Raw genomic sequence first — 15,722 nt, forward strand, 5'->3', positions numbered from 1 at the left:
TTGCACATAGAATTGAATAATCAAGTTGGGACCCATTAGCTTTTCCTATTTATGACACAATCAATGCCCGTGCCAAATTTTAAGTTTCTATGTGAGAAAATTACTTTCTGTACGTAAAACTTGGACGCTAATTCTTTTGTGCCTACAATTAAATAACGGAGTTGGGACCCATTAGCTTTTCCTATTTATGACATAATCAATGCTCGTGCCAAATTTCAAGTTTCTATGTGAGAAAATTTGATTCCGTACGTAAAATTTTGACGCTAATTCTTTTGCACATAGAATTGAATAATCGAGTTAGGACCCATTAGCTTTTCCTATTTATGACATAATCAATGCTCGTGCCAAATTTCACGTTTCTATGACACTGGAAAGTGAGAAAAATACATTCCGTACGTAAAATTTTGACGCTAATTCTTTTGCACACACAATTGAGTAATCGAGTTGGGACCGGTTAGTTTTTCCTATGTAGGACATATTCAATGCCCGTGCCAAATTTTAAGTTTCTATGTGAGAAAATTGGATTCTGTACGTAAAATTTGGACGCTACTTCTTTTGCGCATAGACTTGAATAATTGAGTTGGGACCCATTAGCTTTTCCTATTTTTGACATAATCAATGCTCGTGCCAAATTTCACGTTTCTATGACACTGGAAAGTGAGAAAAATATATTCCGTACGTAAAATTTTGACGCTAATTCTTTTGCGCATAGAATTGAATAATCGAGTTGGGACCCGTTAGTCTTTCCTATTTTGGACATATTTAATGCTCGTGCCAAATTTTAAGTTTCTATGTGAGAAAATTGGATTCTGTACGTAAAATTTGGACGCTAATTCTTTTGCGCATAGAATTGAATAATTGAGTTGAGACCCATTAGCTTTTCCTATTTATGACATAATGAATACTCATGCCAAATTTCAAGTTTCTATGTGAGAAAATTGGATTCCGTACGTAAAATTTGGACGCTAATTCTTTTGCACATAGAATTGAATAATCGAGTTGGGACCCATTAGCTTTTCCTATTTATGACATAATCAATGCTCATGCCAAATTTCACGTTTCTATGACACTGGAAAGTGAAAAAAATACATTCCGTACGTAAAATTTTGACGCTAATTCTTTTGCGCATAGAATTAAATAATCGAGTTGTGACCCGTTAGTTTTTCCTTTTTAGGACATATTCAATGCCCTTGCCAAATTTTAAGCTTCTATGTGAGAAAATTGAATTCTGTACGTAAAATTTGGACGCTAATTCTTTTGCGCATAGAATTGAATAATCGAGTTGGGACCCATTAGCTTTTCCTATTTATGACATAATCAATGCTCGTGCCAAATTTCAAGTTTCTATGTGAGAAAATTGGATTCCGTACGTAAAATTTGGACGCTAATTCTTTTGCACATACAATTGAATAATTGAGTTTGGACCCATTAGCTTTTCCTATTTATGACATAATCAATGCTCATGCCAAATTTCACGTTTCTATGACACTGGAAAGTGAGAAAAATACATTCTGTACGTAAAATTTTGACACTAATTCTTTTGCGCATAGAATTGAATAATCGAGTTGGGACCTGTTAGTTTTTCCTATGTAAGACATATTCAATGCCCGTGCCAAATTTTAAGTTTCTATGTGAGAAAATTGGATTCTGTACGTAAAATTTGGACGCTAATTCTTTTGCGCATAGAATTAAATAATCGAGTTGGGACCCATTAGCTTTTCCTATTTATGACAATCAATGCTCATGCCAAATTTCAAGTTTCTATGTGAGAAAATTGGATTCCGTACGTCAAATTTGGACGCTAATTCTTTTGCACATAGAATTGAATAATCGAGTTGGGACCCATTAGCTTTTCCTATTTATGACATAATCAATGCTCGTACCAAATTTCACGTTTCTATGACACTGGAAAGTGAGAAAAATACATTCCGTATGTAAAATTTTGATGCTAATTCTTTTGCGCATAGAATTGAATAATCGAGTTGGGACCCATTAGCATTTCCTATTTATGACATAATCAATGCTCATGCCAAATTTCAAGTTTCTATGTGAGAAAATTGGATTCTGTACGTAAATTTGGACGCTAATTCTTTTGCGCATAGAATTGAATAATCGAGTTGAGACCCATTAGCTTTTCCTATTTATGACATAATCAATGCTCGTGCCAAATTTCAAGTTTCTATGTGAGAAAATTGGATTCCGTACGTAAAATTTGGACGCTAATTCTTTTGCACATAGAATTGAATAATCGAGTTGGGACCCATTAGCTTTTCCTATTTATGACATAATCAATGCTCGTGCCAAATTTCAAGTTTCTATGTGAGAAAATTGGATTCCATACGTAAAATTTGGACGCTAATTCTTTTGCACATACAATTGAATAATCGAGTTTGGACTTATTAGCTTTTCCTATTTATGACATAATCAATGCTCATGCCAAATTTCACGTTTCTATGACACTGGAAAGTGAGAAAAATACATTCCGTACGTAAAATTTTGACGCTAATTCTTTTGCACATAGAATTGAATAATCGAGTTGGGACCCATTAGCTTTTCCTATTTATGACATAATCAATGCTCGTGCCAAATTTCAAGTTTCTATGTGAGAAAATTGAATTCCATTCGTAAAATTTGGACGCTAATTCTTTTGCACATAGAATTGAATAATCGAGTTGGGACCCATTAGCTTTTCCTATTTATGACATAATCAATGCTCGTGCCAAATTTTACGTTTCTATGACACTGGAAAGTGAGAAAAATACATTCCGTACGTAAAATTTTGATGCTAATTCTTTTGCGCTTAGAATCTAATAATCGAGTTGGGACCCATTTGCATTTCCTATTTATGACATAATCAATGCTCGTGCCAAATTTCAAGTTTCTATGTGAGAAAATTGGATTCCGTACGTAAAATTTGAACGCTAATTCTTTTGCGCATAGAATTGAATAATCGAGTTGGGACCCATTAGCTTTTCCTATTTATGACAATCAATGCTCGTGCCAAATTTCACGTTTCTATGACACTGGAAAGTGAGAAAAATACATTCCGTACGTAAAATTTTGACGCTAATTCTTTTGCGCATAGAATTGAATAATCGAGTTGGGACCCGTTACTTTTTCCTATTTAGGACATATTCAATGCCCATGCCAAATTTTAAGCTTCTATGTGAGAAAATTGGATTCTGTACATAAAATTTGGACGCTAATTCTTTTGCGCATAGAATTGAATAATCGAGTTGTGACCCATTAGCTTTTCCTATTTATGACATAATCAATGCTCGTGCCAAATTTCAAGTTTCTATGTGAGAAAATTGGATTCCGTACGTAAAATTTGAACGCTAATTCTTTTGCACATAGAATTGAATAATCGAGTTGGGACCCATTAGCTTTTCCTATTTATGACATAATCAATGCTCGTGCCAAATTTCACGTTTCTATGACACTGGAAAGTGAGAAAAATACATTCCGTACGTAAAATTTTGACGCTAATTCTTTTGCGCATAGAATTGAATAATCGAGTTGGGACCTATTAGTTTTTCCTATTTAAGACATATTCAATGCCCGTGCCAAATTTTAAGTTTCTATGTGAGAAAATTGGATTCTGTACGTAAAATTTGGATGCTAATTCTTTTGCGCATAGAATTAAATAATCGAGTTGGGACCCATTAGCTTTTCCTATTTATGACAATCAATGCTCGTGCCAAATTTCAAGTTTCTATGTGAGAAAATTGGATTCCGTACGTAAAATTTGGACGCTAATTCTTTTGCTCATAGAATTGAATAATCGAGTTGGGACCCATTAGCTTTTCCTATTTATGACATAATCAATGCTCGTGCCAAACTTCACGTTTCTATGACACTGGAAAGTGAAAAAAATACATTCCGTACGTAAAATTTTGACGCTAATTCTTTTGCGCATAGAATTGAATAATCGAGTTGGGGCCTGTTAGTTTTTCCTATTTAAGACATATTCAATGCCCGTGCCAAATTTTAAGTTTCTATGTGAGAAAATTGGATTCCGTACGTAAAATTTGGACGCTAATTCTTTTGCGCATAGAATTGAATAATCGAGTTGGGACCCATTAGCATTTCCTATTTATGACATAATCAATGCTCTTCCAAATTTCAAGTTTCTATGTGAGAAAATTGGATTCCGTACGTAAAATTTGGACGCTAATTCTTTTGCGCATAGAATTGAATAATCGAGTTGGGACCCATTAGCTTTTCCTATTTATGACATAATCAATGCTTGTGCCAAATTTCACATTTCTATGACACTGGAAAGTGAGAAAAATACATTCCGTACGTAAAATTTTGACGCTAATTCTTTTGCGCATAGAATTGAATAATCGAGTTGGGACCCATTAGTCTTTCGTATTTTGGACATATTCAATGCCCGTGCCAAATTTTAAGTTTCTATGTGAGAAAATTGGATTCTGTACGTAAAATTTGGACGCTAATTCTTTTGCGCATAGAATTGAATAATCGAGTTGGGACCCATTAGCTTTTCCTATTTATGACATAATCAATGCTCGTGCTAAATTTCAAGTTTCTATGTGAGAAAATTGGATTCCGTACGTAAAATTTGGACGCTAATTCTTTTGCACGTAGAATTGAATAATCAAGTTGGGACCCATTAGCTTTTCCTATTTATGACACAATCAATGCCCGTGCCAAATTTTAAGTTTCTATGTGAGAAAATTACTTTCTGTACGTAAAACTTGGACGCTAATTCTTTTGTGCCTACAATTAAATAACGGAGTTGGGACCCATTAGCTTTTCCTATTTATGACATAATCAATGCTCGTGCCAAATTTCAAGTTTCTATGTGAGAAAATTTGATTCCGTACGTAAAATTTTGACGCTAATTCTTTTGCACATAGAATTGAATAATCGAGTTAGGACCCATTAGCTTTTCCTATTTATGACATAATCAATGCTCGTGCCAAATTTCACGTTTCTATGACACTGGAAAGTGAGAAAAATACATTCCGTACGTAAAATTTTGACGCTAATTCTTTTGCACACACAATTGAGTAATCGAGTTGGGACCGGTTAGTTTTTCCTATGTAGGACATATTCAATGCCCGTGCCAAATTTTAAGTTTCTATGTGAGAAAATTGGATTCTGTACGTAAAATTTGGACGCTACTTCTTTTGCGCATAGAATTGAATAATCGAGTTGGGACCCATTAGCTTTTCCTATTTATGACATAATCAATGCTCGTGCCAAATTTCACGTTTCTATGACACTGGAAAGTGAGAAAAATACATTCCGTACGTAAAATTTTGACGCTAATTCTTTTGCGCATAGAATTGAATAATCGAGTTGGGACCCGTTAGTCTTTCCTATTTTGGACATATTTAATGCCCGTGCCAAATTTTAAGTTTCTATGTGAGAAAATTGGATTCTGTACGTAAAATTTGGACGCTAATTCTTTTGCGCATAGAATTGAATAATTGAGTTGAGACCCATTAGCTTTTCCTATTTATGACATAATGAATACTCGTGCCAAATTTCAAGTTTCTATGTGAGAAAATTGGATTCCGTACGTAAAATTTGGACGCTAATTCTATTGCACATAGAATTGAATAATCGAGTTGGGACCCATTAGCTTTTCCTATTTATGACATAATCAATGCTCGTGCCAAATTTCACGTTTCTATGACACTGGAAAGTGAAAAAAATACATTCCGTACGTAAAATTTTGACGCTAATTCTTTTGCGCATAGAATTAAATAATCGAGTTGTGACCCGTTAGTTTTTCCTATTTAGGACATATTCAATGCCCTTGCCAAATTTTAAGCTTCTATGTGAGAAAATTGAATTCTGTACGTAAAATTTGGACGCTAATTCTTTTGCGCATAGAATTGAATAATCGAGTTGGGACCCATTAGCTTTTCCTATTTATGACATAATCAATGCTCGTGCCAAATTTCAAGTTTCTATGTGAGAAAATTGGATTCCGTACGTAAAATTTGGACGCTAATTCTTTTGCACATACAATTGAATAATCGAGTTTGGACCCATTAGCTTTTCCTATTTATGACATAATCAATGCTCATGCCAAATTTCACGTTTCTATGACACTGGAAAGTGAGAAAAATACATTCCGTACGTAAAATTTTGACGCTAATTCTTTTGCGCATAGAATTGAATAATCGAGTTGGGACCTGTTAGTTTTTCCTATGTAAGACATATTCAATGCCCGTGCCAAATTTTAAGTTTCTATGTGAGAAAATTGGATTCTGTACGTAAAATTTGGACGCTAATTCTTTTGCGCATAGAATTAAATAATCGAGTTGGGACCCATTAGCTTTTCCTATTTATGACAATCAATGCTCGTGCCAAATTTCAAGTTTCTATGTGAGAAAATTGGATTCCGTACGTAAAATTTGGACGCTAATTCTTTTGCACATAGAATTGAATAATCGAGTTGGGACCCATTAGCTTTTCCTATTTATGACATAATCAATGCTCGTGCCAAATTTTACGTTTCTATGACACTGGAAAGTGAGAAAAATGCATTCCGTACGTAAAATTTTGATGCTAATTCTTTTGTGCATAGAATTGAATAATCGAGTTGGGACCCATTAGCATTTCCTATTTATGACATAATCAATGCTCTTGCCAAATTTCAAGTTTCTATGTGAGAAAATTGGATTCTGAACGTAAATTTGGACGCTAATTCTTTTGCGCATAAAATTGAATAATCGAGTTGAGACCCATTAGCTTTTCCTATTTATGACATAATCAATGCTCGTGCCAAATTTCAAGTTTCTATGTGAGAAAATTGGATTCCGTACGTAAAATTTGGACGCTAATTCTTTTGCACATAGAATTGAATAATCGAGTTGGGACCCATTAGCTTTTCCTATTTATGACATAATCAATGCTCGTGCCAAATTTCAAGTTTCTATGTGAGAAAATTGGATTCCATACGTAAAATTTGGACGCTAATTCTTTTGCACATACAATTGAATAATCGAGTTTGGACCTATTAGCTTTTCCTATTTATGACATAATCAATGCTCGTCCCAAATTTTACGTTTCTATGTCACTGGAAAGTGAGAAAAATACATTCCCTACGTAAAATTTTGACGCTAATTCTTTTGCACATAGAATTGAATAATCGAGTTGGGACCCATTAGCTTTTCCTATTTATGACATAATCAATGCTCGTGCCAAATTTTACGTTTCTATGTCACTGGAAAGTGAGAAAAATACATTCCGTACGTAAAATTTTGATGCTAATTCTTTTGCGCATAGAATCTAATAATCGAGTTGGGACCCATTAGCATTTCCTATTTATGACATAATCAATGCTCGTGCCAAATTTCAAGTTTCTATGTGAGAAAATTGGATTCCGTACGTAAAATTTGGACGCTAATTCTTTTGCGCATAGAATTGAATAATCGAGTTGGGACCCATTAGCTTTTCCTATTTATGACAATCAATGCTCGTGCCAAATTTCACGTTTCTATGACACTGGAAAGTGAGAAAAATACATTCCGTACGTAAAATTTTGACGCTAATTCTTTTGCGCATAGAATTGAATAATCGAGTTGTGACCCATTAGCTTTTCCTATTTATGACATAATCAATGCTCGTGCCAAATTTCAAGTTTCTATGTGAGAAAATTGGATTCCGTACGTAAAATTTGGACGCTAATTCTTTTGCACATAGAATTGAATAATCGAGTTGGGACCCATTAGCTTTTCCTATTTATGACATAATCAATGCTCGTGCCAAATTTCACGTTTCTATGACACTGGAAAGTGAGAAAAATACATTCCGTACGTAAAATTTTGACGCTAATTCTTTTGCGCATAGAATTGAATAATCGAGTTGGGACCTATTAGTTTTTCCTATTTAAGACATATTCAATGCCCGTGCCAAATTTTAAGTTTCTATGTGAGAAAATTGGATTCTGTACGTAAAATTTGGATGCTAATTCTTTTGCGCATAGAATTAAATAATCGAGTTGGGACCCATTAGCTTTTCCTATTTATGACAATCAATGCTCGTGCCAAATTTCAAGTTTCTATGTGAGAAAATTGGATTCCGTACGTAAAATTTGGACGCTAATTCTTTTGCACATAGAATTGAATAATCGAGTTGGGACCCATTAGCTTTTCCTATTTATGACATAATCAATGCTCGTGCCAAACTTCACGTTTCTATGACACTGGAAAGTGAAAAAAATACATTCCGTACGTAAAATTTTGACGCTAATTCTTTTGCACATAGAATTGAATAATCGAGTTGGGGCCTGTTAGTTTTTCCTATTTAAGACATATTCAATGCCCGTGCCAAATTTTAAGTTTCTATGTGAGAAAATTGGATTCCGTACGTAAAATTTGGACGCTAATTCTTTTGCGCATAGAATTGAATAATCGAGTTGGGACCCATTAGTCTTTCGTATTTTGGACATATTCAATGCCCGTGCCAAATTTTAAGTTTCTATGTGAGAAAATTGGATTCTGTACGTAAAATTTGGACGCTAATTCTTTTGCGCATAGAATTGAATAATCGAGTTGGGACCCATTAGCTTTTCCTATTTATGACATAATCAATGCTCGTGCTAAATTTCAAGTTTCTATGTGAGAAAATTGGATTCCGTACGTAAAATTTGGACGCTAATTCTTTTGCACGTAGAATTGAATAATCAAGTTGGGACCCATTAGCTTTTCCTATTTATGACACAATCAATGCCCGTGCCAAATTTTAAGTTTCTATGTGAGAAAATTACTTTCTGTACGTAAAACTTGGACGCTAATTCTTTTGTGCCTACAATTAAATAACGGAGTTGGGACCCATTAGCTTTTCCTATTTATGACATAATCAATGCTCGTGCCAAATTTCAAGTTTCTATGTGAGAAAATTTGATTCCGTACGTAAAATTTTGACGCTAATTCTTTTGCACATAGAATTGAATAATCGAGTTAGGACCCATTAGCTTTTCCTATTTATGACATAATCAATGCTCGTGCCAAATTTCACGTTTCTATGACACTGGAAAGTGAGAAAAATACATTCCGTACGTAAAATTTTGACGCTAATTCTTTTGCACACACAATTGAGTAATCGAGTTGGGACCGGTTAGTTTTTCCTATGTAGGACATATTCAATGCCCGTGCCAAATTTTAAGTTTCTATGTGAGAAAATTGGATTCTGTACGTAAAATTTGGACGCTACTTCTTTTGCGCATAGAATTGAATAATCGAGTTGGGACCCATTAGCTTTTCCTATTTATGACATAATCAATGCTCGTGCCAAATTTCACGTTTCTATGACACTGGAAAGTGAGAAAAATACATTCCGTACGTAAAATTTTGACGCTAATTCTTTTGCGCATAGAATTGAATAATCGAGTTGGGACCCGTTAGTCTTTCCTATTTTGGACATATTTAATGCCCGTGCCAAATTTTAAGTTTCTATGTGAGAAAATTGGATTCTGTACGTAAAATTTGGACGCTAATTCTTTTGCGCATAGAATTGAATAATTGAGTTGAGACCCATTAGCTTTTCCTATTTATGACATAATGAATACTCGTGCCAAATTTCAAGTTTCTATGTGAGAAAATTGGATTCCGTACGTAAAATTTGGACGCTAATTCTATTGCACATAGAATTGAATAATCGAGTTGGGACCCATTAGCTTTTCCTATTTATGACATAATCAATGCTCGTGCCAAATTTCACGTTTCTATGACACTGGAAAGTGAAAAAAATACATTCCGTACGTAAAATTTTGACGCTAATTCTTTTGCGCATAGAATTAAATAATCGAGTTGTGACCCGTTAGTTTTTCCTATTTAGGACATATTCAATGCCCTTGCCAAATTTTAAGCTTCTATGTGAGAAAATTGAATTCTGTACGTAAAATTTGGACGCTAATTCTTTTGCGCATAGAATTGAATAATCGAGTTGGGACCCATTAGCTTTTCCTATTTATGACATAATCAATGCTCGTGCCAAATTTCAAGTTTCTATGTGAGAAAATTGGATTCCGTACGTAAAATTTGGACGCTAATTCTTTTGCACATACAATTGAATAATCGAGTTTGGACCCATTAGCTTTTCCTATTTATGACATAATCAATGCTCATGCCAAATTTCACGTTTCTATGACACTGGAAAGTGAGAAAAATACATTCCGTACGTAAAATTTTGACGCTAATTCTTTTGCGCATAGAATTGAATAATCGAGTTGGGACCTGTTAGTTTTTCCTATGTAAGACATATTCAATGCCCGTGCCAAATTTTAAGTTTCTATGTGAGAAAATTGGATTCTGTACGTAAAATTTGGACGCTAATTCTTTTGCGCATAGAATTAAATAATCGAGTTGGGACCCATTAGCTTTTCCTATTTATGACAATCAATGCTCGTGCCAAATTTCAAGTTTCTATGTGAGAAAATTGGATTCCGTACGTAAAATTTGGACGCTAATTCTTTTGCACATAGAATTGAATAATCGAGTTGGGACCCATTAGCTTTTCCTATTTATGACATAATCAATGCTCGTGCCAAATTTTACGTTTCTATGACACTGGAAAGTGAGAAAAATGCATTCCGTACGTAAAATTTTGATGCTAATTCTTTTGTGCATAGAATTGAATAATCGAGTTGGGACCCATTAGCATTTCCTATTTATGACATAATCAATGCTCTTGCCAAATTTCAAGTTTCTATGTGAGAAAATTGGATTCTGAACGTAAATTTGGACGCTAATTCTTTTGCGCATAAAATTGAATAATCGAGTTGAGACCCATTAGCTTTTCCTATTTATGACATAATCAATGCTCGTGCCAAATTTCAAGTTTCTATGTGAGAAAATTGGATTCCGTACGTAAAATTTGGACGCTAATTCTTTTGCACATAGAATTGAATAATCGAGTTGGGACCCATTAGCTTTTCCTATTTATGACATAATCAATGCTCGTGCCAAATTTCAAGTTTCTATGTGAGAAAATTGGATTCCATACGTAAAATTTGGACGCTAATTCTTTTGCACATACAATTGAATAATCGAGTTTGGACCTATTAGCTTTTCCTATTTATGACATAATCAATGCTCGTCCCAAATTTTACGTTTCTATGTCACTGGAAAGTGAGAAAAATACATTCCCTACGTAAAATTTTGACGCTAATTCTTTTGCACATAGAATTGAATAATCGAGTTGGGACCCATTAGCTTTTCCTATTTATGACATAATCAATGCTCGTGCCAAATTTTACGTTTCTATGTCACTGGAAAGTGAGAAAAATACATTCCGTACGTAAAATTTTGATGCTAATTCTTTTGCGCATAGAATCTAATAATCGAGTTGGGACCCATTAGCATTTCCTATTTATGACATAATCAATGCTCGTGCCAAATTTCAAGTTTCTATGTGAGAAAATTGGATTCCGTACGTAAAATTTGGACGCTAATTCTTTTGCGCATAGAATTGAATAATCGAGTTGGGACCCATTAGCTTTTCCTATTTATGACAATCAATGCTCGTGCCAAATTTCACGTTTCTATGACACTGGAAAGTGAGAAAAATACATTCCGTACGTAAAATTTTGACGCTAATTCTTTTGCGCATAGAATTGAATAATCGAGTTGTGACCCATTAGCTTTTCCTATTTATGACATAATCAATGCTCGTGCCAAATTTCAAGTTTCTATGTGAGAAAATTGGATTCCGTACGTAAAATTTGGACGCTAATTCTTTTGCACATAGAATTGAATAATCGAGTTGGGACCCATTAGCTTTTCCTATTTATGACATAATCAATGCTCGTGCCAAATTTCACGTTTCTATGACACTGGAAAGTGAGAAAAATACATTCCGTACGTAAAATTTTGACGCTAATTCTTTTGCGCATAGAATTGAATAATCGAGTTGGGACCTATTAGTTTTTCCTATTTAAGACATATTCAATGCCCGTGCCAAATTTTAAGTTTCTATGTGAGAAAATTGGATTCTGTACGTAAAATTTGGATGCTAATTCTTTTGCGCATAGAATTAAATAATCGAGTTGGGACCCATTAGCTTTTCCTATTTATGACAATCAATGCTCGTGCCAAATTTCAAGTTTCTATGTGAGAAAATTGGATTCCGTACGTAAAATTTGGACGCTAATTCTTTTGCACATAGAATTGAATAATCGAGTTGGGACCCATTAGCTTTTCCTATTTATGACATAATCAATGCTCGTGCCAAACTTCACGTTTCTATGACACTGGAAAGTGAAAAAAATACATTCCGTACGTAAAATTTTGACGCTAATTCTTTTGCACATAGAATTGAATAATCGAGTTGGGGCCTGTTAGTTTTTCCTATTTAAGACATATTCAATGCCCGTGCCAAATTTTAAGTTTCTATGTGAGAAAATTGGATTCCGTACGTAAAATTTGGACGCTAATTCTTTTGCGCATAGAATTGAATAATCGAGTTGGGACCCATTAGCATTTCCTATTTATGACATAATCAATGCTCTTCCAAATTTCAAGTTTCTATGTGAGAAAACTGGATTCCGTACGTAAAATTTGGACGCTAATTCTTTTGCGCATAGAATTGAATAATCGAGTTGGGACTGTGGGAGATATCCTATATGTTCACCATTTTGTATATATTTTCTGTTATCAACTGTGAATATACTGTATTTTGTCTATACTGTTTTAAACCTCTGGGAGAAGGAACATCGGCCCCCACCTCCACAAGAATTAAGGAGCAGGGCCTATTGTCCCAAGAACTGGAAAAACCAGTTCTAACTGGCCAAACCTAAGTAGGAGTTCTTTGTCTTGGACAACAGAGAGGAGAACAGGATGTACTCCTCATGAGACCCAATTCAAGAATGAACTGAGCATGCTCACTGAAGTTCCTCCCAGATGGATGACATCACAAGCTACCTCACAAATACCTCCCTCTGAGAATGACCAATCGGCTCCCTAAATACTGTAACTGTAAATTACTTCATTTCCTGTGTTAAGATTATTTAAGTTTACGCGCGCTGAATAAAGACAGAGTTTGATTTCGGGGGCACATGATGTAGACGTGTGGTCTTTGAAGGCTCTCCAGGCCTGTACACATATTTAATTTGGAACGCACAGTATATCTAAGATAGCGAATTTTGCGCTAACAAATTTGGAGGCACCGCTGGGATAATGAAGATACAGAGATATGGAGATATTTCATCGTTATCCGGACACAAGGGGACTTCGAAGCAGAGACGGACAGATAATGAGCTCAAACAAGGTAATAAGTTATTCTTGTACCTGTCCCATCTCTCCCTCTCTGCTATGATCCGCCCCAGGCCGGGTGAGTTGAAATATGATAAGTCTGTATCTAAAGAACTATGAAATAGATATACTGTGTTTTTTTTATGTTGTCTGTGAAGAAAATGTCCTGAGTGAAAGAAGGTGTGAGCTATGGGGGTTTATATATTCTCTGTAGAAGTGAATGGTGTGAACAGACTGTGCAGGTTAATAAGGAACAAAGAATGTGTAGTATAACTTGTTAAAAGAAAAGCAAAAAGGAAAGTTGATGTAAGCAATTTTAGCTGAAGGTTATAGTAGTGATTCTGGTTAAAAACAGTAGTTTGTCCATGCGGTCAGAGAGTTTCCATTGTGCAACATGTGGCTGAAGAGGTCTCCCTTTGTTATGTGGGGGGAGGGGCGCACATGGAGTGCTTGCATTTGCCATGTTGGCATACATCAACTCAAAGGATTTTGGCTTGGAGTAATTGATACCAGACAGCAGAGAGGCCTGTCTGATGGTAGATGTGGGCGCGCCAGAGAAGTCTCCTCCGATTATGGCAGGCCAAGCAGGCTGTTGAGGTTCCACAATGTGGTGCCAAAAGTGCAGATCTGCGCCATGAGGTGCGGGAGTAGAGAATCTCAATAATAATAGGATTTTTCTAATTACGACATAAAAGAGCAGGGTCGAAACTGTAAGTGCTTATTAGTGAGATAAGCCAAACCTGCGTCGTGAGGTGTGAGAAAAATCAAAGACTCGCAAGCAAATTCAATGAGATGATGTTTGTAAACATAACTGGACACACAAAAATGGGTGAAGGAAAAAGTAAGTCAATGAGTTAAGGAAAGGTAGAAGGTTTAACAATGAATGGTGATAATGCTATCTGGAGTGGTGAATATAAGTATGTGGATGGAAATGGGCATAAGTTGTATTGTGTTTGTCATTGGATAGCCTATTCTGAACAAAATATGTAAAAACCGCGGTACATAAGAGTTTTTCTTATATATATATACTTTGTTCAATATGGGAAGTTCTATGAACAGTAAATACAATCCCAGTTTCTACTTCACATGAGATACTTAGCAGTCTGTATACGAGTGAATTAAAACCCCAGGGTGTGTGAATTTGTGTGTATAAATGAAGGGCCCGTATGAGAGTTAGATTGTGTTATATGGTGTGTACTGTCCGGTGGCTAGAAATGAAATGAGGCAAGAAAGACCAAGCACTGAGCCAGACCACAGGGGGTGGAGCTAGGTGATGTAAGGAGATGGGAGGGAAGAACAATAGGAAGAGGTCTTGCTCCACCCTCCACACAGACCAGCCTAGGAGAGAAGAGTGTCTCCATTTAAGTGGATGTTGGTATATATATGTATATTGTGGTAATGTATAGAGGGAAGGTCACTCTTAGACTCCATGTTAAGTCTTTCACTTGAACAAATGTAGGTGACCAAAGGAGGGGCATCTAATTTTATTCCTGAGGGTAGTTGTGTGAGATAATAGTCCAGGATTGTCACAATATATATATACATATATACATATAGGTTCTTGGAGTATGTGAAGAATTTAAAAATATTAAGTTGTATTTATATTGAATATCATTGAATTAAGATACGAAAATGAGATAATTGTGTACTTGAGACACCTGATAAGTACTTTAGTCAAATTAATAACAAAAGTTCTATTTTAGAGTGTATCTCATTTTCAGTTAACAACAGTATTTTACATGAAAATAGTTACATTTGAAAAATAAGTACATTTTAGATGCCAGTAATTGAGTATATCCCAAATGCTATCAGGGATACTAGTCCCTTAGTAAACCAGTAGTTAACCATCATTTGTGCAGTTGTTATGGTTGCAGATTGTAATAACAGTATTTCATCTCCTGTTTGCAGTATGTTTTCGTGCAGGTAGCAGAGATGGTGTGGGGCCCCTTAATATCATGCTTCCTCAAGGGGTCATAAAATACTGCATAGAGTACAAACTAAACATCTTTCAGCTTCCAGACTAGCTATGTATGAGACTGCCCTACTAGCACCCTCACATATCGCAATCAAGAGGGGTATAGTTCCAAATGTCGTTTCATGTCTTTTACTGAATTTAGAAGGTTGAGAGGAAGGGGCAGCAGGTGCAGACCATGACATTCAATAGCAAGCACATGGTTGTATGATTGTTGGAAGATTAATGCAGAAGAAAGAGAAGCTAGGGGTCCTAACAATAATGTTGTAATTGCCATGATTAATGTAAATCTTGAGTTTTACCCATAGATGGTTCCAAATATCGACGAAATGGACAAGTAAAACAGGCTATGCAGTGGTAACCGACAGAAAGAGGTAATTATACAAAAACCACTCTTTCCCTCCTGAGACACTCAAACTCAGGAAATAGAGGTGATGGCGCTCACTGAAATATGTAAGCTGGCTGCAGGTAAGACTGTTTATGTCTGCACCGACTTAAGGTACACATTTGGGAAT

Source organism: Eleutherodactylus coqui, chromosome 8, assembly GCF_035609145.1.
Source record: "Eleutherodactylus coqui strain aEleCoq1 chromosome 8, aEleCoq1.hap1, whole genome shotgun sequence".
Classification (NCBI taxonomy): domain Eukaryota; kingdom Metazoa; phylum Chordata; class Amphibia; order Anura; family Eleutherodactylidae; genus Eleutherodactylus; species Eleutherodactylus coqui.